The 26,710-nt window shown below is 49.3% G+C and overlaps 1 protein-coding gene across 2 annotated transcripts in view; it reads right to left on the reverse strand.

Annotated features, from left to right (window-relative positions):
• Window positions 1–26,710, reverse strand: part of LOC137531902 (cofilin-2-like) — a 102,961-nt gene that overhangs the window by 33,558 nt on the left and 42,693 nt on the right. The window contains exon 1 of one of the 2 annotated variants that reach the window (XM_068251913.1): window positions 11,984–12,049. The exons of the other annotated variant lie outside the window; for it this stretch is intronic. The gene's annotated coding sequence lies outside the window, so the exon portion shown is untranslated. Of the gene's footprint in view, window positions 1–11,983; window positions 12,050–26,710 lie in introns of those variants that run through there. 2 annotated transcript variants of the gene reach the window in all.

The raw sequence follows: 26,710 nt of genomic DNA on the forward strand, positions 1-26,710 counted from the left end.
GCCCTGGTTCCTAGCGGTGGTACCAGGGCCGTAAATGAACACCATGAGGTTCCAGACAGCGGTCGTGAAGCCCACATTGTGTCCAATACACAATTGGGACAGCACAGTTTTCAATCCGGACACCTCTAAAATAATAACACAAAATTATTACATTTTTTTTTCAGAAATGCAGCTATTTTTGAGTGTAAATAGCTGGTGGCGCATGGGCAGCAGCACCTTGTAATGTGTTCCCTGGCAGTGGAAACATACAGACAGCAGAAAGAAATACAGCAGCAGGCAGCGTGAGGAGGATGAGTGTGTGGCCGACTGGCAGCAGGCAGGAGGGCAGGCAGCGAGACATAATAGGCCCTGGTTCCTAGCGGTGGTACCAGGGCCGTAAATGAACACCATCAGGTTCCAGACAGCGGTCGTGAAGCCCACATTGTGTCCAATACACAATTGGGACAGCACAGTTTTCAACCCGGACACCTCTAAAATAATAATACAAAATTATTACTTTTTTTTTCAGAAATGCAGCTATTTTTGAGCGTAAATAGCTGGTGGCGCATGGGCAGCAGCAACTTGTAATGTGCTCCCTGGCAGTGGAAACATACAGACAGCAGGAGGAAATACAGCAGCAGGCAACGTGAGGAGGATGAGTGTGTGGCAGACTGGCAGCAGGCAGCAGGCAGGAGGGCAGGCAGTGAGACATAATAGGCCCTGGTTCCTAGCGGTGGTACCAGGGCCGTAAATGAACACCATGAGGTTCCAGACAGCGGTCGTGAAGCCCACATTGTGTCCAATACACAATTGGGACAGCACAGTTTTCAACCCGGACACCTCTAAAATAATAACACAAAATTATTACATTTTTTTTTCAGAAATGCAGCTATTTTTGAGCGTAAATAGCTGGTGGCGCATGGGCAGCAGCAGCAGGTGTAATGTGTGTGTGTCACTTCATGTCCCCCTCTCGCCGACAACAGGGGCCAGGAATTCCCTTCCACCCAAGCCTGGTTCATTTTGAGAAACGTCAGTCTGTCCACAGACTTGTGAGACAGACGAGATTGCTTCTCAGTGACGACTCCACCGCCTGCACTGAAGAAACGCTCTACAGTACGCTGGAAGGGGGGCAGGAGAGCACTTCCAGGGCATACTGCGCAAGCTCCCTCCAGATCGGCAGGTGCTTGACCCAATACTCCATGGGATCAACAGGGGCAACGCTGTCAAGCCCGCTGAAGGACCCCATGTAGTCAGCCACCATGCGGGTCAAGCACTGTCTGTGACAGGAGAAGGATGCTGCTGCAGGCTCCTCCTCTCTAGTCCCTGGCAGCTCTACACTAATGTAGAGCTCGTTGGTCAGAGACAGCAGGTCTGTGGTGCGTGTGCGCTTGCTGCTGGTGGATGCAGGCACCTGCTGTTGCCTCTGTGCTGGCTGGACAGTGGTGGTGGATGGCTGAGGGAAGGCTTCCTCCAAGCGCTTAACACGGGACAGCTGCAAATCCCTCATTTGTTGCGCACGGTCTCCTCCTGCAGGCAGGAACTGGCTGAGCTTTTCCTTCAGACGTGGGTCCAGCATCATGCAGATCCAGATGTCCTCCCTCTGCTTCATCTGGATGACCCTTGGGTCCTTGCACAGGCACCTCAGCATGTGCGCTGCCATTGGGAAGAGTCTGGCCACGTCTGCTGGCACATCATCGGCAGCCCCAGAGCCGACAGTGCTGTCCTCCTCATCCTCTGCCTCCTCCACCTCATCCTCTCTCCACCTCCACACTAGTCCAGCTGCGCTCTGCTGCTCCCCCTCATCAGCAGCAAGGTCAGGGACCTCCACCAACTCCAAGCCCTCCTCCTCAGAGGTGGCCTGTGAAGCTGCCTGCAGCTCCTGCTGGTCCAAGGCTGCCGCTCCCTTTTCCAGCAGTGCATACAGGGCCCTGTCCAGCACACACACCAAGGGGACCCACTCGCACACCATTGCATGGTCCCTGCTTACCATGTTGGTGGCCTGCAGGAAGGGTGCCAGCACTGAGCACACCTGCTGCATGTGCCCCCAGTCCTCCATGGAGATGATGGATGGGAGGTTGGTGGCGGCACGCCCAGTTGCAGTGATGGCGGCAACTGTTGCTCGTCAACCAGACGCTCCAACATCGCCAGGGTGGAGTTCCAGCGAGTTGGAACATCGATCATGAGACAGTGCTGTGGCAGGTGCAGCTCCTTCTGCACCTCTTCCAGGCTCGCTACGGCTGCAGGCGAGTGCTGGAAATGACGCACAACCTTCCTTGCCACCTCAAGGAGTCGGTCCATCCCCTGGTAGGTCCGCAGGAACTTTTGGACTACCAGGTTCAGGACGTGCGCCAGGCAGGGGATGTGGGTCAGGTCTCCCCTGCTGATTGCAGCAACCAGGTTTGCCCCATTGTCGGACACCTCTCCGACTCTGAGGCCTCTGGGGGTCAGCCAATTCCTCTCCTGCTCTCAGAGTTTGGCCAGGACATGGTTCGCCGTCAGTTTGGTCTTCCCCAGGCTGACCAATTCCAGCAGCGCTTGGCAGTGGCGGGGCTTTACGCTGCTGCTGAGGCGGGGGGTTTGGGCTGGTGTACCGGAGGATGGAAGCAGATCAGAGGAACCTGCTGCAATTCTGCTGACCCTGCATGGTGGCACCACCCACTGCGTTGTTGCTGCTGCTGCTCTGACAGTGCCCGATGCTTCTCCCCCCCCCTCCTCACCCCCTTCCACCAAGCTGACCCAATGCGCGGTGAAGGACAGATAGCGGCCTGTCCCAAACCGGCTGCTCCACAAGTCCATGGTGACGTGGACCTGTTGACCCACCGCGTGATCCAGCCCTCTCCCGACATTGGCCATCACAGAGCGGTGAAGTGCAGGGATGGCCGTGCATGCAAAAAAATGTCGGCTGGAGATTGGCCAATCGGGGGCTGCACACATCAGGAGCGCACGCATGTCGCTCCCCTCCTGCACAAGGGAATAAGGCAGGAGTTGGGAGCACATGCCCATGCCAGCAAGCCGTTCAGCTGATGCACGCGACGGCTGCTGGGAGGCAGAACCCTGACCACCCCCTGGAAGGTGTCGCTGAGCAGGGTCTGGCAACGCCTTTTGCTGTAACTGGAATCACTGGAGGGAGCAGAGGAGGCCACTGAGGACTGGCTGCCAGAACAGGCCTCAGTGTCGGCGGCAGGAGTTGCAGAGGGAGGAGGAGCAGTGCGTTTCTGACGCACTCCTGCTGGTGCTGCTGGAGGAGGTGGAGGAGGACGGGTGGCTGCTGCCGACAGCTTCACAGTGGTGGCGGGTCTGCCACTGCCACTGCCAGCTTCCTTCAACTTCATGAACTCCTCATGCTCATGAAGGTGTTTCCCTGCCAGATGGTTCACCAGAGAGGTGGTGCCGTACGCAGAGGGCTCCTTCCCTCTGCTGAGCTGCTGGCGGCACTGGTTGCAGGTGGCATACTTGCACTCCACATATGGCATGGTGCAAAAATTCCAAATTGGGGAGGTGAAGTTGCCCCTTCGGCTGGAAGGTGCTGCTGCCGCTGGTCTCCCTGTGGTGGTTGGGGGGGGGGGGTTTCTTGGTGCGGCCGGTGGCACTGGCAGAACTCTCCGCCTCCGGATCAGCACGCTGTGTGGCCTGCATACCATGCCCACTTCTGATCCTGCCTATGTCTGCGATGCTGATCCTTCTAGCAAGGCCCGCAGACGCATCCTCCTCCTCAGAGCTGATGACATCCCCAGGATCTGCCACCCAGTCTCTGTCCTTCACCCTGTCATCATCATCCTCCCCCTCTGCAAACATGTCCTGCTGGGATGACCCCACAAACTCTCCTTCTGAATGCATGGGCTGATGGACACTCACCACTGTGCTTGGGGATAAGAAGGTGCTGAGTGACAGGGTGCTGGTGTCACCCGCTGGGGCTGGAGAACTGCACTCCTCCTCCTCCTCCCCAGGCAGTGCTGGGCGGCTGCTGCTGCTCTTGCGAACAGGAGTGGTGGCGGGGGTGGAGGACTCGGTTCCAGAGCTAATGGTGGCCTGCTCATCCACCATCAGTTCCACCACAGAGTCTGCTTCCTTCCCTTCAATAGGACGGCTACGACCTGGCGGTGGGAGGAACATCTGCGCCACACGCTGCTGCTGCTGCTGTGTCTCTGCAGCGTGACTCCCAGCTGTTGGGCGGCCAAGGCGTCCACGGCCAGTGGCTAATGGCGGAATAGCCACCGGTGCAGACACAGAACTGCGCATGGTGGTATTGGTGGCGCGGCTGCCACGACCTCCTCTCTTGACGCTGTCCTTGCTGCCCCTGCCCAAACCGCGGCTGCCAGTGCCAGACATCGTATATTTTTAATATTATACAAATGGAAAAAAAAGTTATGTATGTAAAGGTGGGTGGGACAAGTGGGGTACTTTAATGGGGTGGGACTGGTGGTGGTGGGTGTGTGAGGTGACGGACAGGTGTACTCTACAGCAGAGATCGGTGTAGCGCTAACGAGAGAGTGCGCAGTGCGCACACAAAGACCCTAGCTGACGCTGACCGACGGTGTCCCTCTACACAGACTACAGTACAGTACAATTCAGCGAATACACAATACAAGTAATATAAACAATAGGACGGGTGTAGCACTAACGAGAGGGTGCAGACAGCGCAGACGTGCACTGCGCACACAAAGACCCTAGGTAACGCGGTGACGGACGGTCCCTATACACAGACTAGAGTACACTACAGTACTAACTAAACAATAGAAGAATCTAGCTAAACAATAGAACACGTGTGACTAGATTACAGAGAGCAGATACAGGACAGGTATAGCAGTAAAGCTGGGCCTTGCTAACTACAAAATAGTACAATAATCTATCTAACACAGAAGTAGTACAGGAGTAGAGTAGGACAGGTGAGAGCACAGGTAACTAGAGACTAGAGCACAGAGCAGGGCAGGCTGCCTTGCCTAGGCACAGGGCCTAGCTGCTGCAGCAGCACCAGTGACAGTCTCCCTCCCTAGTCCCTAATCACACAAACTAAACTGCCTAAAATACAATCTATCTATCTACAATACAAAGCAATACAGGTGAATATTAGAGATGTCGCGAACCTCCAATTTTCGGTTCGCGAACTTCCGCGGAAGGTTCGGTTCGCGGAAAAGTTCGCGAACCGCAATAGACTTCAATGGGGAGGCGAACTTTGAAAAATAGAAAAAATTATGCTGGCCACAAAAGTGATGGAAAAGGTGTTTCAAGGGGTCTAACACCTGGAGGGGGGCATGGCGGAGTGGGATACATGCCAAAAGTCCCGGGGAAAAATCTGGATGTGACGCAAAGCAGCATTTTAAGGGCAGAAATCACATTGAATGCTAAATTGCAGGCCTAACGTGCTTTCAAACATCTTGCATGTGTATACATCAATCAGGGAGTGTAATTAGAGTACTGCTTCACACTGACACACCAAACTCACTGTGTAACGCACCGCAAACAGCTGTTTGTGTAGTGACGGCCATGCTGGACTACTGCGCAACATGGCGAGATTGCTCTTCCTCACTCAGTGATGTCAGGTAATGTGTGACTTCCTTCTCAACTTTCCATGGCATTGTTAAAAAGCTTACGTTTTGTTTTTAAATTACATTTTCTACTTGCTGTGTACTTGTTCAGTACCGCTACAATGAGAATCCTGTGGAGGCGGGCAAGTCTGCCATTGTGACCCCGGGTAATGGCCGGGGAATGAGGGGTTTGAATCCGGTGTGGAGCCTGAGCAACGGCTACCACTACACATCCAAGGAGGGCAGCGCGCAGGCATGCACGCCCGCCCGCCCCGAGGTAGTGACCAAAAAATAACAATACAGGAGGAGGACTTTCGAGGCCCTGCTGTGTATTTAAAATGAATGTACTTTAAATCCTTTAACGAGAACCAGTTATTGCGGGCAAAGATGACACCACATTCCTTTCACGAGAATCATATGGAGGCGGGCAAGTCTGCCATTTGTGACCCCGGGTAAAGGCCGGGGAATGAGGGATGGAATCCGGTGTGGAGCCTGAGAAACGACTACCACTACACATCCAAGGAGGGCAGCAGGCAGGCATGCACGCCCGCCCCGAGGTAGTGACCAAAAATAACAATACAGGAGGCGGACTTTCGAGGCCCTGCTGTGAATTTGAAATGAATTAACTTTAAATCCTTGAATCCGTTATGGAGGGCAAGTCTGCCATTGTCACCGCGGGGAATGAAGGTTGGATTCAGGCCCGAAGTGGGAGCCTGCTGAGACCCATGCTGTAGCTGCCCTGACCGTGCTTTGCAGACCAGGCATCTGTGGTCAGATGGACCCTTGAGCCAGCGGAAGACAAACCAAGTCGAAAGCATTTGCCAAGAATGTTTTACGGAGGGCAAGTTTTTTTGCCCTTTTTTTAAATTTTTTGAAAATGATAGATGGTTGTATTTTTAAATTGTTTGAAAGTTTAGATGGTTGTATTTTTAAATTGTTTAAAAGTTTAGATGGTTGTATTTTTAAATTGTTTGAAAGTTTAGATGGTTGTATTTTTAAATTGTTTGAAAGTTTAGATGGTTGTATTTTTAAATTGTTTAAAAGTGTATCCATTCTTCCTCCCCCCAGCCACGAACAATACCATGGGAACATGGAGCAGCAGAAGCCCCCTGTGACGGCTGCTGCGGTTGTTCTCCGCGGCTTGTCTTTTGAGGGGTGCTGCTTTTCCTCAGGTGTTCTTGCCATAGCTGTTTGTGCCTTCTCTCCAGGTGCCTTCGTAAAGCACTTGTCCCTACGTGACAGTTTGCCTTTCCACGGCTCAATTTTTGCTGGCAGAGACAACAGATGGCTTTGCTCCGATCTGAGACACACACGTTAAAAAATTTCCAAACCGCTGAGCCCCCCTGGGCTGATGGCGCTACGGTGGCATCAGCAGCTGAGGTTGAAGGGCATGTTGGCTGTCTGGCCATAGCGGGCGATACATGGCGCCGGACACTGCCCCCAGCTGTTTCTGAGGACGAGCTCCCTCTTGTATTGCGTTCCGGAGTTGGAGCCTGATCAACGTCTACCACCACACATCCAGGCAAGGAGGGAGGCAGGCAGGCATGCACGCCCGCCCAGAGGTAGTGACCAAAAATAACAATACAGGACTCAGGAGGACCTTTTGCGGCCCTAATTGAAATGAATTAGCTTTAAATCCTTTAACGGGAATCCGTTATGAAGGGAAAGTCTGCCATTGTCACCGCGGGGAATGAAGGTTGGATTCCGGCCCGAAGTGGGAGCCTGCTGAGACCCATGCTGTAGCTGCCCTGACCGTGCTTTGCAGACCAGGCATCTGTGGTCAGATGGACCCTTGAGCTAGCGGAAGACAAACCAAGTCGAAAGCATTTGCCAAGAATGTTTTACGGAGGGCAAGTTTTTTTGCCCTTTTTTTAAATTTTTTGAAAATGATAGATGGTTGTATTTTTAAATTGTTTGAAAGTTTAGATGGTTGTATTTTTAAATTGTTTGAAAGTTTAGATGGTTGTATTTTTAAATTGTTTAAAAGTGTATCCATTCAAGTGCAAGTTATGCACTGACTGCCAGGTATAATGTGCAGTCACAGATGCAGTGAAAGGTATGCAGTGACTGCAAACAGCCGTTTGTGTAATGACGGCCGTGCTGGACTGGTGCGCACCATGACGAGAGTGCAGGTGATGGTGGCTTTTCAGCCCATATGCTCGCCCGGCTGATGTAACTGAATGACAGAACAGTGACTGTCCAGCTGATCAAATTTGGTCTGACCACAATGAAGCAACGACCTTATTATCTTTTGTGTGCCACCCCCACCCGAGACACTCAAATAGCCGGCGGTCATTGCTTCATTGTGATGCGCAAGTCCCTTCACCGCGGCAAGGTAATGATCACAAAGGGGGATGGGCACATGTACACGCACCAGAAAAATAAGTGTAGCGGCCGCTGCTAGCAGCGACCTTAAAAATTCAGGAATCCGCCTAGAGTCCTGGACCCTGTTGGTAGTGGCGGAGAAGGCAGTCAAGCGGCCTACAGGCAGAGATGCTGTGTGTGGGGACTAACTTAGTCTTCGGTCGTGCAGTAGCCTTCCGTGATCCATTCCTCATTCATTTTGATAAAGGTCAGGTACTGAACACTGTCGTGACTTAGGCGACTTCTCTTCTCAGTAACTATGCCTCCAGCTGCACTGAAGGTCCTTTCTGACAGGACGCTTGCGGCAGGGCAAGAGAGAAGTTGTATGGCAAATTGGGACAGCTCTGGCCAAAGGTCAAGCCTGCACAACCAGTAGTCCAAGGGTTCATCGTCGCTTTTCGCAGAGTCTACATCCACACTCAAGGCCAGGTAGTCGGCTACCTGCCGGTCCAGGCGTTGGTGAAGGGTGGATCCGGAAGGACTATGGTGAGGAGTTGGACTAAAGAACGTCCGCATGTCCGACATCACCCTGAGATCGCTGGAGCGTCCTGTTCTTGCCTGTGTGGACTTGGGAGGAGGAGGGTTACTGCCAGTGGTACCTTGATTGCGTTGTGCAGCCACATCACCCTTAAATGCATTGTAAAGCATCATCGACAGCTTGTTCTGCAAGTGCTGCATCCTTTCCGCCTTTTGTTGAGTTGCTAAGAGGTCCGCCACTTTGTGCCTGTACCGAGGGTCTAGTAGCGTGGCCACCCAGTACAGGTCATTCATCTTGAGTTTTTTTATACGGGGGTTCCTCAACAGGATGGACAACATGAAAGAGGACATCTGCACAAAGCTGGATGCAGACGTACTCTCCATCTCCTCTTGCTCTTCCTCAGTGACGGGACGCAACTCCTCTTCCTCCCCCCAGCCACCAACAATACCACGGGAACGTGGAGCAGCAGAAGCCCCCTGTGATGGCTGCCGCGGTTGTTCTCCTTCCGCCGCCTCTTCCTCCTCCACAGAAACACCTTCCTCATCATCACCATCATCAGAGTCTGACTCCTCTCCTTCCCCACACGACTCTTCTTCCTCCTCCTCCCCCATCTGTGCTGCCGCCGGTGTTGTGGAAACATCGGGTTCGTGTGTAAATGGCTCCCACGACTCCTCCTGCCCTAACTCTTCTTGTTCACGCTCCTCCACACCTGTATCCACCACTCTACGCACGGCACGCTCCAGGAAGTAGGCGTAGGGGATCAAGTCGCTGATGGTGCCCTCATCACGACTCACCAGTTTGGTCACCTCCTCAAAGGGCTCCATGACCCTGCATGCATTTTGCATCAGTGTCCAGTTGTTGGGCCACAACATCCCCATCCTCCCAGATTGTGTCCTTGTACTGTAATGATAAAGGTACTGGGTGACAGCTTTCTCCTGGTCTAGCAGGCGAGAGAACATCAGCAGGGTGGAATTCCAGCGAGTCGGGCTATCGCAAATCAGACGTCTCACCGGCAAGTTGATTCTACGCTGAATCTCCGCAAAGCGTGCCATGGCCTTGTAAGAGCGCCTGAAATGCCCACACCACTTCCTGGCCTGCTTCAGGACGTCCTCTAAGCCTGGGTACTTGGACACAAATCTTTGCACGACCAGATTAAGCACATGTGCCATGCAGGGTATGTGTGTCAGCTTTCCCAAATTCAACGCAGCAATGAGATTGCTGCCGTTGTCACACACCACGTTGCCGATCTCAAGCTTGTGCGGGGTCAGCCATTGCTCCACCTGTTTGTTAAAAGCAGCTAGGAGAGCTGCTCCAGTGTGACTCTCCGCTTTCAGGCAAGACATGTCTAACACTGCATGACACCGTCGCACCTGGCATGCAGCATAGGCCCTGGGGTGCTGGGGCTGTGTAGCTGGAGAGGAGATGGTGACACCAGCCAAGGAGGAGGAGGAGAAGAATGACGACAGCGAAGCGGTGATAGCAGGTGGAGAGGAGGTGGCTGGAGGCCTGCCTGCAAGCCGTGGAGGTGTGACAAGTCGGTCCTCTGCGCAGCCACGTACTCCCTGCTTGCTGCCATCGGTCACCAGGTTGACCCAATGGGCTGTGTATGTAATGTAGTGGCCCTGCCCGTGCTTGGCAGACGAGGCATCCGTGGTCAGGTGGACCCTTGACCCAACGCTGTGTGCCAGAGATGACACCACTTGCCTCTCAACTGCACGGTACAGTTTGGGTATGGCCTTTTGTGAAAAATAATTGCGGCCTGGTATCTTCCACTGCGGTGTACCAATGGCCACAAACTTACGGAAAGCCTCAGACTCCACCAGCTTGTATGGTAATAGCTGGTGAGCTAATAGTTCCGCCACGCCAGCTGTCAGACGCCGGGCAAGAGGGTGACTGGCAGACATTTGCTTCTTCCGCTCAAATACTTCCTTCACGGACAGCTGGGTACTGCTGTGGGCAGAGGAGAAGGAACCGCTGAAGGGAAGAGGCAGTGTGGAGGAGGGTGGCTGTGAAGGTGCAAGGGAGAAAGTGGATGAAGATGATGCACCTGAAGGAGGAAGAGGAGAAGGAGGGTGACTTGTCTTTTGAGGGGTGCTGCTTTTCCTCCGGTGTTCTTGCCATAGCTGTTTGTGCCTTCTCTCCAGGTGCCTTCGTAAGGCACTTGTCCCTACGTGAGAGTTGGCCTTTCCACGGCTCAATTTTTGCTGGCAGAGACAACAGATGGCTTTGCTCCGATCTGAGACACACACGTTAAAAAATTTCCAAACCGCTGAGCCCCCCTGGGCTGATGGCGCTATGGTGGCATGAGCAGCTGACGTTGAAGGGCATGTTGGCTGTCTGGCCATAGCTGGCGATACATGGCGCCGGACACTGCCCCCAGCTGTTTCTGAGGACGAGCTCCCTCTGCTTCTATCATGGAGTCGTCTCCTCCTAGTCCTCTCTGAATCCTCCTCTGAACTGTCCCCCTGGTCATCTCCTCTACCGGGAACATATGTGGTCCATCATCCACATCCACACACGTTACGTCCATACTATCGGCACCTAACTCAGACGTAGGAGGTGGTGTACCTGCGCCTTCTTCTTGTTGTTGCAGTAGTGGCTGTGATTCGGTGATTTCACCACCACCACCACCACCACCACCACCAAATAACTCCTGCGAAGTGTCAAATGCAGTGGATGTGGTGCTTGTTGTAGCGCTGGTGGCTGCGGGAGATGAGGTGTTCTGTGTTAAATACTCAATCACCTCCTCACGATTTTGGGAAGTGATGGCACGTGCCTTCTTCTGAGCACTGTATTTTGGGGCAGGTCCGCACAAAATCACAGCAACACCACCTCGCACAGACCTGTCGGTGCCTGGTGGCCTTCCTCTGGGTCTGCCTCTACCTCTTCCTCTACCTGGTTTGTCCATTTTGTCCATCTCGGGGGGATGCTAGGTATATGCAGTGAGCTGGGTTTACTCAACACAACAGGTAGTTATGTGCACTCATGAGGTGGGTTAAGTAAATGCAACAGGTAGTAGGTATATGCAGTGAGCTGGGTTCACTCAACACAACAGGTAGTAGGTATATGCAGTGAGCTGGGTTCACTCAACACAACAGGTAGTAGGTATATGCAGTGAGCTGGGTTCACTCAACACAACAGGTAGTAGGTATATGCAGTGAGCTGGGTTCACTCAACACAACAGGTAGTAGGTATATGCAGTGAGCTGGGTTCACTCAACACTACAGGTAGTTATGTGCAGTGATGAGGTGGGTTAAGTAAACACAACAGGTAGTAGGTATATGCAGTGAGCTGGGTTCACTCAACACAAAGCTAGGTATATGCAGTGATGAGGTGGGTTAAGTAAACACAACAGGTACTGGGTATATGCAGTACTGGGTAGTACAATGTGCAGCTCCCTGTCACACACACAGGCAGTCAGTCACTGAATGTAGTCCACCAAACGAAGTTGCGATCACAATCCTGCCTCCCCAATATGAGCCTAGGATTTCCCTGTAAAAGAGCAGGTGATAGTGCAATACTGCCTTTTAAGAAGCACCACGTGAGTCACTTCAATAGTTTGTGTAAATAACGGCCTCCACCAGGACAATAGGAAAGCAAGGGGGATCTATACGCCCCCTCTGTGAGTCTCACTCACCAGATTGTTTCTTGGGTTTTATGCAAACAAGCCCTCCTTCCTGGGCAACAGCAGCAACAGTAAACAGTAAACTGTTGCTGCTGTTGCCCAGGAAGGAGGGCTTGTTTGCATAACTGTTGCTGCTGTTGCCCAGGAAGGAGGGCTTGTTTGCATAAAACCCAAGAAACAATCTGGTGAGTGAGACTCACAGAGGGGGCGTATAGATCCCCCTTGCTTTCCTATTGTCCTGGTGGAGGCCGTTATTTACACAAACTATTGAAGTGACTCACGTGGTGCTTCTTAAAAGGCAGTATTGCACTATCACCTGCTCTTTTACAGGGAAATCCTAGGCTCATATTGGGGAGGCAGGATTGTGATCGCAACTTCGTTTGGTGGACTGGATTTTGTTGGAGAGTGTGTGTACTCGGTTGAAGTCTGCGGATCCCCAATACAATAATTGGTGACATTGGTGCAAATTTATATATATATTTTTATATTACTGTGGAGCGCTGTCCTTTTCTCCTCTCCTGGGAGTGATCCTTGTTGTCAGTCACTGAATGTGCTGGGCTGCTGGCAGTGGCACACACACACTATCAATTAGCAAGGCTGTGCATGCAACAAAAGTGTCAGTTTGACACACAGTAAAAAAAAAAAGTACAGGATGAGCTCTGACAAGAGCTAGGGTGCTATAAAAGCAATAACAATCAGCCAGGAGCAAACTAAGCAGCCAAGAACCTAACTAATCTGTCCCTAGAAGAACAAGTCTGCAGCAGCTGTCCCTTTCCTCTCACTAGCAGACACACGAGTGAGTATAATGGCCGCCGGACCCTGCCTTATATAAGGGGGGGTGGGGCTCCAGGGCTTACTGTAGCCTGAATGGCTACAATGTGCCTGCTGACTGTGATGCAGAGGGTCAAAGTTGATCCTCATAGTGCATTATGGGGCAAATCGAACTTCCGGAAAAGTTCGCCTGGAGCAGGCGAACGCGAACCCCCAATGTTCGCCTGGAACCGTTCGCCGGCGAACCGTTCGCTACATCTCTAGTGAATATCAAGTGTTTTGAGCAATAAATGCACTTGCACAGACAAAAAGCACTGGAGCAGTCTCTCTCAGTACAATCAGTCAGTAAGTCGCAAGCAGGACGAATGAGGCAACATGGCGCCCGCTATTTATAGAGGGGGGCTTGGCCAGGCTCCCCCTCTGTGATTGGCTGCAGTCAGAGGGCTGGGAGCCCTCTGATTCGCTTGTGAGGACCCAAGGTGACGTCTGACGTGACGCTATCCGAGCTGATGACGCTATCCGAGCTCGGATAGCTATGATATCTCCGGATAGCTGATTGCTATCCGAGTGCCCTCGGATAGCACAGCCCGGATAGCTAATACTATTCGAGCTCGGTATTCGAGCTCGAATAGTAAAAAAAGAGCTAGGATATCCGAGTATCTCGGATATCCTAGCTCGGATGAGCATCACGGTGGAAGACAATTAAAGACTACTATTATTTATTTAATGCATACTTACCACTGAAATACCTAATGTTTTACCTCACTTTATGCATTTACCAGGTTAAGGTTAAACCAGACACACAGCCTAAAGGTGGCCACAATAGAGATGGCCCGAGCGGTTCGCAAACAAACTTATTCGCGGCAACATCGCGGGTTCGCGTCAGGCCGCGAACTTTATGCAAGTTCGATCCGCCCCCTATACTACATCATTGGGCTAAACTTTTACCCTCTACATCACAGTCAGCAGACACATGGCAGCCAATCAGGCTGCACTCCCTTCTGGAGCCTCCCCCCCCCCATAAAAGGCAGCAGCGTCGGCCATGTACTCATTCTGAGTTCTGCTGGGTTAGTGAGAGAAGGGAGAGAGGTTGCTGCAGAGATAGGGAATGCTTAGTTAGGTCTTGTTAGATTGCTCCTTGCTCATATTTGTTGCTGAAAAGTACCACCAAAACAGCTCTTTTAACCACTTGCCGACCGCCCACAGTCGATGGGCGGCGGCAAGGGCTGGGCCCAAACGACCGCAATACGCCCATCGGCAGCGGTGGGCGTGGTTATGCGTCGATCGCGTCATTCGTGACGCGATTAGCCGTGGGCGACAGGCTCCGCCCCCCCTCGCGCAGTAACCCGCCGGCCATTCGGAAGCGCCGGCGGGTTACTAGCTCCCAGATCGCCGCCATGGAATTGTATAATACGCTTTGTAATGTATACAAAGCGTATTATACAGGCTGCCTCCTGCCCTGGTGGTCCCAGTGATCGAGGGACCACCAGGGTAGGCTGCAGCCACCTAGGTAAGCACCCAAGAACACTGATCTGCCCCCCCTTCCATCTGATCGCCCACAGCACCCCTCAGACCCCCCCCTGCCCACCTCTCACACCCCTGTTTGCACCCAATCACGCCTCTTAATCACCCATCAATCACTCCCTGACACTATCTGACAACACTATTTTTAGGATTAGGTCCTAAACTGCCCCCTGGGGGCTCCTGATCACCACCCCACACTCTCAGATCCTCCCCAGACCCCCCCCCCCCGTGTACTGTATACATTTATCCTCCCCTGTAATCACCTGTCAATCACCTGTCATTCACCCATCAATCACCCATCAATCACCACCTGTCACTGCCACCTATCAGATCAGACCCTAACCTGCCTCTTACGGGCATCTGATCACCCTCCCACACCATCAGATCGCCTCCAAAGTGCATTGTTTACATCTGTTCTGCCATCTAATCACCCACTAATCAACCATCAATCACCCCCTGTCACCACCTGTCACTGCTACCAATCAGATCAGACCCCTATCTGCCCCTAGGGCACCCAATCACCCGCCCACACCCTCAGAATGACCTCAGACCCCCCAGACCTCCCCCCCTGTGTACTGTATACATCTATTCTCCCCTGTAATCACCTGTCAATCACCAGTCAATCACCCCGTCACCACCTGTCACTGCCTCCCATCAGATCAGACCCTAACCTGCCTCTTACGGGCATCTGTCTGATCACCCTCCCTCACCATCAGATTGCCAGCAGACCTACCCTAAGATCACCTCCAAAGTGCATTGTTTACATGCTGTTCTTGCATCTAATCACCCACTGATCACCCATCAATCACCCATCAATCACCCCCTGTCACCACCTGTCACTTCTACCAATCAGATCAAACCCCTATCTGCCCCTAGGGAACCCAATCACCCGCCCACACCCTCAGAATGACCTCTGACCCCCCCAGACCTCCCCCAACCTGTGTACTGTATACATAATTTCTCCCCTGTAATCACCTGTCAGTCACCCGTCAATCACCCCATCAATCACCCCATCACCACCTGTCACTGCCTCCCATCAGATCAGACCCTAACCTGCCTCTTACGGGCATCTGATCACCCTCCCACACCATCAGATCGCCCGCAGACCTACCCTCAGATCACCTCCAAAGTGCATTGTTTACATCTGTTCTGCCATCTAATCACCCACTGATCACCCATCAATCACCCCCGTCACCACCTGTTACTGCTACCCATCAGATTAGACCCCTATCTGCCCCTAGGGTACCCAATCACCCGCCCACACCCTCAGAACGCCCTCAGACCCCAGCCCTGATCACCTCGCCAGTGCATTGCTTGTATCTATTCCCCCCTCTAATCACACCTTGAGACACCCATCAATCACCTCCTGTCACCCCCTAGCACACCTACCCATCAGATCAGGCCCTAATTTGCCCCGCTCCTGATCACTCAGCCAAACCCTCAGATCCCCCTCAGACCCCCTTCCGATCACCTCCCCAGTGCATTGATTGCATCTATTTTCCCCTCTAACCACCCCCTGAGACACCCATCAATCACCTCCTGTCACCCCCCTAGCACTCCTATCCATCAGATCAGGCCCAATACAACCTGTCATCTAAGAGGCCACCCTGCTTATGACTGGTTCCACAAAATTCGCCCCCTTATAGACCACCTGTCATCAAAATTTGCAGATGCTTATACCCCTGAACAATCATTTTGAGAAATTTGGTTTCCAGACTACTCACGGTTTTGGGCCCCTAAAATGCCAGGGAAGTATCGGAACCCCACAAGTGACCCCATTTTAGAAAGAAGACACCCCAAGGTATTCCGTTAGGTGTATGACGAGTTCATAGAAGATTTTATTTTTTGTCACAAGTTAGCGGAAATTGATTTTTATTGTTTTTTTCTTCCACAAAGTGTCAATTTCCGCTAACTTGTGACAAAAAAAAAATCTTCTATGAACTCACCATACTCCTAACAGAATACCTTGGGGTGTCTTCTTTCTAAAATGGGGTCACTTGTGGGGTTCCTATACTGCCCTGGCATTTTAGGGGCCCTAAACCGTGAGGAGTAGTCTAGAAACCAAATGCCTCAAAATGACCTGTGAATAGGACGTTAGGCCTCTTAAGGCACCTAGGCTGCAAAAAAGTGTCACACGTGTGGTATTGCCGTACTCAGGAGACGTAGTATAATGTGTTTTGGGGTGTATTTTTACACATACCCATGCTGGGTGGGAGAAATCTCTCTGTAAATGGACAGAATTGTGTGTAAAAAAAAATCAAAAAATTCTCATTTACAGAGAGATTTCTCAAACCCAGCATGGGTATATGTACAAATACACCCCAAAACACATTATACTACTTCTCCTGAGTACGGCGGTACCACATGTGTGGCACTTTTTTGCACCCTAAGTGCACTAAGGGGCCCAAAGTCCAATGAGTACCTTTAGAATTTCACAGGTCATTTTGCGACATTTGGTTTCAAGACTACTCCTCACGGTTTAGGGCCCCTAAAATGCCAGGGCAGTATAGGAACCCCACAAATTACCCCATTTTAGAAAGAAGACACCCACAGGTATTCCGTTAGGAGTATGGTGAGTTCATAGAAGATTTTATTTTTTGTCACAAGTTAGCGGAAAATGACACTGTTACGTTAAACAGGAAGCAGAGACTGTTGACCGCCCCACTGCGATAGTGGACCACCCAAGCGCAGAGTCTAAGTGACCACGGGTCTTCACCCACAACCCCTTGAGGGGGAAGCAAGACCACAACCCCTTGAGGGGGAAGTGAAAACTTTGCTGCCTAGTGCCCACCAGGTTGCGCTTAGGTAAATCCCACAGTGGGTTGGAGAACAGATGGTACTGCGGTGTAGCGAGCAGTGAGTCAGATACAGGAGCTGAAGACAGGAACGTAGTCGGGGTCACAAGCCGGGGTCGGGGCAGGCAGATATCAATCAGAGTCGAGGTCACAAGCAGAGATCAGGTCAGGCTGAAGACAAACGTAATCGATAACGAGCTGAGGTCAGGGCAGGCGGCTATAAACGTAAGTCAGGAACAAGCTAAGGTCGGCAACAGGTAATCATAAATCAATACAAGGCTCCAGCGGCTACTGACACCAAGCTGATCAGAAGAAACAGCACCGGCTACCTCCAGCAGCTCACTTAAATAGTAATGTCAAAATTGGCACGAATGCCCGTACGCATGCGCGTGGTGCAACGGCTCCCAGGAACACGCCCAGCTATCATAGAAGACAATGCGCGATCGCGACCGCCGATGACAGGTATTGTAACATTGCCCCTCCCCCATGGGCAACCTCCGGGTGCCCTTTGGAGCCGGCTTACACGGAAATTTACACTGAAAATTCTTAATTAACCTAGGAGCATGAATTCCAGCAGCAGGTTCCCATGAATTCTCCTCCACCCCATATCCCTTCCATTTTACTAGATAGAACATTTGGCCAGATCTTTTTTTGGACTCTAAAATGGCCTCGACCTCAAACTCCTCACAACCATCCACCAAGACCGGTGGCGGAGGAGGAGACTGAGGATTGGAACAGGGACCCTGAAAATGTGATTTTAAACAAGATACATGAAAAACCGGATGAACCTTTAAAGTATCAGGTAACACTAGCTCAATAGCCACTGGGTTAACAACTCTTTTAACCAGATAAGGGCCAACAAATCTAGGTCCAAGCTTTCTTGATGGGATCCGCAGTTTCAAATTACATGTAAATAACCAAACAAGATCTCCTGGTTTAAACGAAGGGGATTCCCTCCTGGATTTGTCAGCAATCCCCTTAGTTCTAACCTGAGTCTGAGACAGGACATTAGAAATATTTTTGATATTATCCTTTAAAAATAATAATCTATCCTGAAGAGAAGGAACAGAGGATTTAGGAAACACATTGGGAAGAGAAACGGGGTGAAACCTATAATTAACAAACAAAAATGGAGATTGCTTAATTGCAGAGTGAGTGGAATTATTATATGCAAATTCAGCAGTAGACAGCAGGGATGACCAGTTTTCTTGTGAGGCAGAAGTAAAAAGAGGTACTGTTCCAGCGTCTGATTGGTTCTCTCCGTCTAGCCATTAGACTGAGGATGATAGCGAGAGGAGAGAGACACATGAATATCCAGACATCTGCATAATTCCTTCCACAAGTTTGATGTAAATTGCACCCCTCTATCTGATACAATATCATCTGGTACCCCATGTAACCTAATAATTTCCTTAATAAACACTTCAGCCGTTTCTAACGCAGTAGGAGTGCCTTTCATGGGAATAAAATGGCTCGTCTTAGTCTAACGATCTACCACTACCAGAATGGAGTTAAACCCCTGAGAGGAAGGTAGCTCTAAAATAAAATATAGTGAGATCATACCCCAGGGGCGGGAAGGAATAGGCAAGGGTTTGAGCAGACCCCAAGGTTTCTCCCTAGAGGAGTTAGAACGGGCACAAACAGAACAAGATAACACATATTGTTTACAATCTTGAAACATATTAGGCCACCAAAAATTTCTAAACAAAAGTTCATGGGTTTTAGTAATGCCAAAATGGCCAGAAAGTAAACTATCATGACAGTGGCCTAGCACAGCGATATTGGCCTGATCAGGTACAAAAATGTTGTCTTTATGCAAAAAAAAAAAAAACCTTCCTTACAAGTAAGACCTAGTTTTCTGCAAGACTTAATACTGCTAGAGGCTTCTTTGATGGTGTTTAACAGATCAGACCGTAATAACAGGGGTTTATATGAAAAGGGCGCCTGTAAAAAACGGGCGTCTGGTGGAGCCCATATATACCAACTTCGGCTACAAAAAAGGCGCCTGGTGTAGCCCATATAAAAACTTCGGCTACAAAAAAAAGGCGCCTGGTGTACCCCATATAAAAACTTCGGCTACAAAAAAAAGGTGCCTGGTGTAGCCCATATAAAAACTTTGGCTACAAAAAAAGGCACCTGGTGTAGCCCATATAAAAACTTCGGCTACAAAAAGGCACCTGGTGTAGCCCATATAAAAACTTCGGCTACAAAAAAAAGGGCGCCTGGTGTAGCCCATATAAAAACTTTGGCTACAAAAAAACTCCGGGATGTGTTAATTACTATTCCCCCTCCAGGCCGCCATGGATAGTGGAGGAATTAAATAATTCGGCTTCCAGCTCTTGTAGCCCATATAAAAACTTAGGCTACAAAAAAGGCGCCTGGTGTAGCCCATATAAAAACTTCGGCTACAAAAAAAAGGCAATAATATGGGCTACAAAGGTGCACCCTACTGTAGCCGAAAACCTTGTAGCCAAAAAATATGGGCTACAAAGGTGCACCCTACTGTAGCCGAAAACCTTGTAGCCGAAAAGATATGGGCTACAAAGGGGAGCCCGCTTGTAGCCTATATCAAAACTCGGGCGCCCTTTTCTACACCTTGTAGCCCATATTTCCAGAAATAACATTGATGTCTATGGCGGCGCCCTTTTCATACAGGCAGATCAGGCGCCCTTTTCAACCGATACCAATAACAGAAAGCAGTTAGAGGATAGAATAGTTTCAGGTTTGCTTTGCATAGTCTCTTCCGAATACATTCTGGATAAAGCATCAGCTTTAATATTTCTGGAGCCTGGCTGGTAAGTTATATGTAGGTCAAATCTGGAAAAGAACAAAGCCCATCAAGCTTGTCGTGGTTTGAGGCGTTTGGCAGAACGAAGATATTCTAGATTCTTATGATCGGTAAGAACTAGAACAGGATTATTGGCCCCTTCCAACAAATAACGCCACTCCTCCAGAGCTGCCTTGATGGACAGCAGTTCTCGATCAGCAACGTCATAGTTTTTTTCAGCGTGTAATAACTTGTGAGAAAAATAGGCGGCAGGATGTAATACAGCTTTTGGATCATTACGTTGAGACAAAATTGCCCCAATAGCATTTTCAGAGGCATCAACTTCTAACACAAAAGGCAAAGCAGGTTCAGGGTGAGTCAGAACTGGAGCAGAGATGAATTTATCTTTCAGTTTTGCAAAGTCTTCTTCAGCTTCCTGGTTCCACGAGAATGGTAAGTTGACTTTAGTAAGTTGGGTCAGCGGAGATACTATGGCAGAAAAGTTTTAATACATTTTCGATAGAAGTTTGCAAACCCTATGAACCTCTGAACTCCTTTACGGTCGATGGGAGTTGGCCAGTCCAAGATTGCAGATACTTTTTTAGGATCCATAGCCACCCCCTCAGCAGAAATGACAAGTCCCAAAAAATGTACAGATGTCTGTTCAAAAACACATTTCTCCAGTTTGGCATAGAGACCGTGAGTGCGTAGGTGTCATGATCGCTGCTGCAGCCGGTATTGCTGGAAGCAGTAGTGCTGCAGCTCAGGCAGTTCTGATCTCTTTCCATGCAAGCTGCATAGCCTTGTCTGCCTTTCCCTGCTGTCAGCTTGTGACTGATTATCATTCACCTGTGTGGGAATCTGCATGTCTGCTCCCATTGGATGACCTCAGTATAAAGATCTGCTTCCTGCAGGACTCCTCGGGTTTTCATAGCTTCAGTTTAAGCTAGTCTTGCTGTCGCTTCAGCCCCCGATCGTGGTTCTTGTTCTAAAAGATACTTTGCTGGTTTTGCATCATATATTGGTTCATTGCCCATATATATGCATACCAGCACGTTTATTATTTTCCTTGTATTCGTGTTACGTTGATACATCAGTGTCGCTGATGTATACGTACACGAACTGTTTATATCCTGTGTGCAGTTAGTCAGCTTTCCAGCACGTTTTGGTAGTTTGCGCGTATCGTGAGCACCCGTGCTGAGCTAGTATCCTGCTCCTGGTCCTGTTCGTGGATTGCGTTCATCTCTGCGAGGAGATAACGAATCCTTCTGAATCCTGTCCTGTTACCGTTTGTGGATTGCGTTCATCTCTGCGAAGAGATAACGAATCCTTCTGAATCCTGTTCTGTTACTGTTTGTGGATTGCGTTCATCTCTGCGAAGAGATAGCGAATCCTTCTGAGTCCTGTTCCCTGTATTACTCCAGTCCTAGTCAGCGTTCCTGCTTATGTCATATATCGGTTCATTGCCGATATATACATATGTTAGTCAGACGTTACAAATAGTTTCATTGATAGCTGTAATTGTAATACGCTAGGAAAACATACTTATTGTATATTTGTCTGTGTTACGTTCATCTATCTTGATCCTGCTATTTCCTGACTATCCTGTCCTGTCTTTGTGAGGCACGCCATCGCTGCAATCGCATTGGCTGCCTCATTCCAGTCTGTCTTGTTTTGGACGCTTGCTGTCGCTAAGTAGCCGCTAGCTAGCAAGCGTTCATTCTGTCTACCTGTCCTGATCTCCTCAGTTCTGGTTTATGCGCTCAGCGCTACCTTGCGCTGAGACGTTATCGCAAAAGTATTGTTTGTGGCTGTCGGATCTGCACCGGCTCTGTGCGCCACAATCTCCTTTTGGAGTCAGTCCTCCCCTCCACTATACTAGGGATAGCCTGTTTCCTTGTGCTAGTGTGTGTACCTCCTCCACGTCAGCTCATGCGTTGCATGCTGACTGTGGAGAATACACCACCAAGCCTTACATTATGAAAACCCCATTACCAATCCCCATTGTGGGGGGGATTCCCAGAAAGTATGACACTGTTAATTATGGTTCCTGTTCCTTTAAGAAATTTGAAGAACTTAACTCTGAAACAGAAAATGAGTTTTTCTCTGAATGTGCCAGGTTACTGGCCAATCCCGATCTCCAAGCGACTCCTGTTTCAACCTGGGCACTCCAACTAAGTTATATTCTGTTTAAAGGGGAATTATTCCAGTGGGCATTTGATGTTCTCAATCATTCCGATTTGAAAGAGAGACCGCTGGAATTTCTAGCGTTTGTGATCCATAACTGGTTGCGCATAGATCCATTGCCTTTTCCTCTTAATGAACTCCTGGCAGCAGGCCAATCAGCTTCTCCTTCAATTGCTTGCAAAAATGTTCAGCAAGCAGAAAGTGTTACTGATAATTTTCCTGCAGCCTTGAATAAATCACCAAAAACAGCAGGGTCTAAGGCAAAACGCAAACGTTCTAAGAAACGTGTCCGATCTGCAGAGTCGTTATCCTTAGCGACTGAGACCTATAATGAGATTCTGCCATTAACAGATAATGAAATGCAATTGTCTTTCAGGGGAGTTAAATGGACTTATGAAACTACTAATGAACTTTCCTCCCTGGCTAGGGAAAATAAAGATTTTTGTTTAAAAGAATTATCTGAGTATGATTATGAGGAGATATTACAGAGTATTGAACAAATCAACTTATTTGTGAAGCAAGGAAAGTTTGCATACACTACAGTTCAGCACTTGCTACAGGTATTGGAGATTCTTAGGAATAAGGAATCTGCCAATCACCTGCTAATTAACCCAATATATGTCCCTGCTACAATCATATCTGCAAACCATGATCTGCCTGTTAAGTATGCTTGGAATCCTCCATTTGAGAAAGGAGAGATGGAAGCTCTGGTCAATGAATGGAAGAATGATTCAAGTTCATTTTGTCAATTTTACAGTGCAAAAAGTGAATTAGTATTGAATGCATGCATTAAGTCTGCCTATAACCTAATAAAAACTGGTGTGTGTGGGTATGACTTTGTGGCTCCATTGATTGATGTGTGGGAACTGATTTTGGATGATTTTTATGTGACTCCGAATTCGCAAATTTGGCGTTCTGACCCGCCTGCTTCAGCACCTTTGGCTGATTCAGCAGGTGATTCGGAGCTCTTTTTGTGTGAAATTGAAGTTCCTGCAATTCCACCCTGTACCATGGATAACTCAGTGTTACTTACCAGTAAAACAGAAGCCACTGATACATTCTTAACCTTGCCCTGTGCAAATTTCTCAGCAGAGAATCCAGAGGTCCTGCTGACTTCCGAGTCCAGCCTAGCCAGTACTCATGAGTCTTTGTTCAGTGAAACAGACACCAGAAAAATCTTGCCTGCCTCTGCAAACACTTCTGCAGAAATTACCTGTGTTAATAAAGTTCAACTCCTGTCTGATCCAGCAGATACCAATAGATGCACTACATCAGTTTCCGAGTCCCAGCAATCCTGTCTAGAAACCTCAGAACCCCAGCATCTGAATTTTCCAATTTTACAAATGAATGGTGATTCAGATGCGCAAACATTGTGTCTTGATCTTCCTGTTTCTACACCTCGCTCTAGTTTCGTGAATAGCTCAGAGCATCTGCTATGTGAACCTGAAATCGCAGAATTATTACCTTGTTCAGAAAATGTTCCAGTAAAATTGCCCTGTACCATGAATTGTGCAGTAGATCTCTCCAATGAAACTCAGGTCACAGAATCATTATGCTGTCCAGCAGGTGCTTCCATGGTTTTGCCCTGCAATATGGACTGTTCAGTGATCCTGTCCAGTGAAGCTGTGGTCGCAGAGTCTTATGCTTCACCCAGTACTTTGGATACTTCAAACCCTCTAGCAGAGGAGTCTGAGGCACTGCTTACCTCAGTTGGTGTTGCAGTAATATTCACTTGTCTAGCAGCTGTTTTGGAATTACAGTCTGCTCTAATAAAACTTGATGAATTTCTGCCCAGCAAAGCAGAAGCCATTGAAATATTGTCCTCGTCAGCAAGTGTGTTAGATACCTTGCCCTGTACACAGTCTGATTTAACCAATGTTGTTGAGTCCCTCTCCAGTGTTGTAACAGCCGAGGAACTCCAGCCCTGTCCTCTGAATGTTTCAGAAGTCTTGCCCTGTAACATGGATAATTCTGATTCTCTGGTCAAAATAATAGAAATCTCAGAATTTCAGTCCGGTCTGATGAGTGTTCCCGAAACCCAGCCCTGTATCCTGAAAGATTCTGGTTCTCTGGCCGCTGTGGCAGAGGTTCCAGAGTCCCCTTCCTGTCCAGGGAATTCCTCAGTTTTGCCTAGTCCAGTGGGGGCTGCTGCAATACTGACTTGTTCTGCAGCGCCTCATGAGCTCCAATCCAGTGTATTAGATGAGTCTCTGTCCAGTCCAGAGGTAGTTGTGGAGTCCCTATCTGGTTCAGTGCATACATCAGAAGATTTGTCCTGTCTTGTTAGTGCCCCTGAATCTGATTTGTTACTGACTTTGCTGGAATCAGCGACATCTAAGTCTGATCCTGCATTCTCGTGTAAAAGTCCAGTAGTTGCGAAGTCTAGTCATGATGATTTTTTTTGGCCAGTCCTGGTTTTGGTCCTGTCTTGGCTGACCCTGAGGCTCACAGTTCCTTGACATGCCCAGAGGTTTCTCTTGTGCCAGTGTGCCCAGATGTTCTTTGTGTGCCAGAATGCCCAAGTGTGTCTAAGGTGTTAGCGTGCTCTGATGCTTCCTTAGTGGGAACATGTTCTGATGTTGCCAGTCTGCCTGCATGCCCAGGGATGGTTCTGGTCCCTGAAAGCCCTGATCTTGATGTTTGTCCTTGTGGCCCTGACTCGGGAATTGCCCTAGGTTCCATAGGGGTTCTTAATGGTTCTCCATGTGAGCCTAAGGGGCGTTCTGACCTATGGGGATCTCTTTGGAGCTTCAAGGTGTTCTGGGAGGTCTCTGAGAAAACTTCTCCTGGTGCCTTGGACTGGTTCAACAGTGGGTTTTGTGTTGGTAAAGACAGTCCCGGTGGGCATTGCAAAGGCTTTGGCGTTGTTGAACGGTTCCTGGAAGGCGGTGGGTATCACTCAGGGAGTTTCGGAGGGCTTTCTTCTGGAAATCATGGTTCTGATGGGTGTCACACTGGGGCTTGTAGTACTGATGGGCATGGTTCTGTAGGTTCTGGTTCTGATGGGTCCAGTCTTGTGGGGACTGATTCTGGAATTTGGTCTTGCCGGGCTGTCCCGGTCATCATGAATTATCAGTCAGACTGTTTTGTTGGGAATTTCAGTTTTGAAAAGCGTCTGGAATCCGCTTTTAAGGGCGGGGGTACTGTTATGATCGCTGCTGCAGCCGGTATTGCTGGAAGCAGTAGTGCTGCAGCTCAGGCAGTTCTGATCTCTTTCCATGCAAGCTGCATAGCCTTGTCTGCCTTTCCCTGCTGTCAGCTTGTGACTGATTATCATTCACCTGTGTGGGAATCTGCATGTCTGCTCCCATTGGATGACCTCAGTATAAAGATCTGCTTCCTGCAGGACTCCTCGGGTTTTCATAGCTTCAGTTTAAGCTAGTCTTGCTGTCGCTTCAGCCCCCGATCGTGGTTCTTGTTCTAAAAGATACTTTGCTGGTTTTGCATCATATATTGGTTCATTGCCCATATATATGCATACCAGCACGTTTATTATTTTCCTTGTATTCGTGTTACGTTGATACATCAGTGTCGCTGATGTATACGTACACGAACTGTTTATATCCTGTGTGCAGTTAGTCAGCTTTCCAGCACGTTTTGGTAGTTTGCGCGTATCGTGAGCACCCGTGCTGAGCTAGTATCCTGCTCCTGGTCCTGTTCGTGGATTGCGTTCATCTCTGCGAGGAGATAACGAATCCTTCTGAATCCTGTCCTGTTACCGTTTGTGGATTGCGTTCATCTCTGCGAAGAGATAACGAATCCTTCTGAATCCTGTTCTGTTACTGTTTGTGGATTGCGTTCATCTCTGCGAAGAGATAGCGAATCCTTCTGAGTCCTGTTCCCTGTATTACTCCAGTCCTAGTCAGCGTTCCTGCTTATGTCATATATCGGTTCATTGCCGATATATACATATGTTAGTCAGACGTTACAAATAGTTTCATTGATAGCTGTAATTGTAATACGCTAGGAAAACATACTTATTGTATATTTGTCTGTGTTACGTTCATCTATCTTGATCCTGCTATTTCCTGACTATCCTGTCCTGTCTTTGTGAGGCACGCCATCGCTGCAATCGCATTGGCTGCCTCATTCCAGTCTGTCTTGTTTTGGACGCTTGCTGTCGCTAAGTAGCCGCTAGCTAGCAAGCGTTCATTCTGTCTACCTGTCCTGATCTCCTCAGTTCTGGTTTATGCGCTCAGCGCTACCTTGCGCTGAGACGTTATCGCAAAAGTATTGTTTGTGGCTGTCGGATCTGCACCGGCTCTGTGCGCCACAATCTCCTTTTGGAGTCAGTCCTCCCCTCCACTATACTAGGGATAGCCTGTTTCCTTGTGCTAGTGTGTGTACCTCCTCCACGTCAGCTCATGCGTTGCATGCTGACTGTGGAGAATACACCACCAAGCCTTACAGTAGGCGAGCTAAAACACGTTTAACATGTAGTCTATGCTCGGAAATATCTTGGGAAAATATAAGAATGTCATCAAGATAAACAACAATAAATTGATATTCAAAATGACCGTATCTGGTTCGAAAAGCAGTTTTCCATTCGTCACCCTCTTGGATGCGGATCAGATTGTATGCTCCTCGAAGGTCTAATTTGGAGAAGATTCGAGCAGAACAGAGGCGTTGAAAAATCTCAGGAAAAAGTGGCAGAGGGTAACGGTTCTTGATGGTTATTTTATTGAGTTCTCTATA

The sequence above is a fragment of the Hyperolius riggenbachi genome, chromosome 9 (genome assembly GCF_040937935.1).
Source record: "Hyperolius riggenbachi isolate aHypRig1 chromosome 9, aHypRig1.pri, whole genome shotgun sequence".
In the NCBI taxonomy this organism is placed as follows: domain Eukaryota; kingdom Metazoa; phylum Chordata; class Amphibia; order Anura; family Hyperoliidae; genus Hyperolius; species Hyperolius riggenbachi.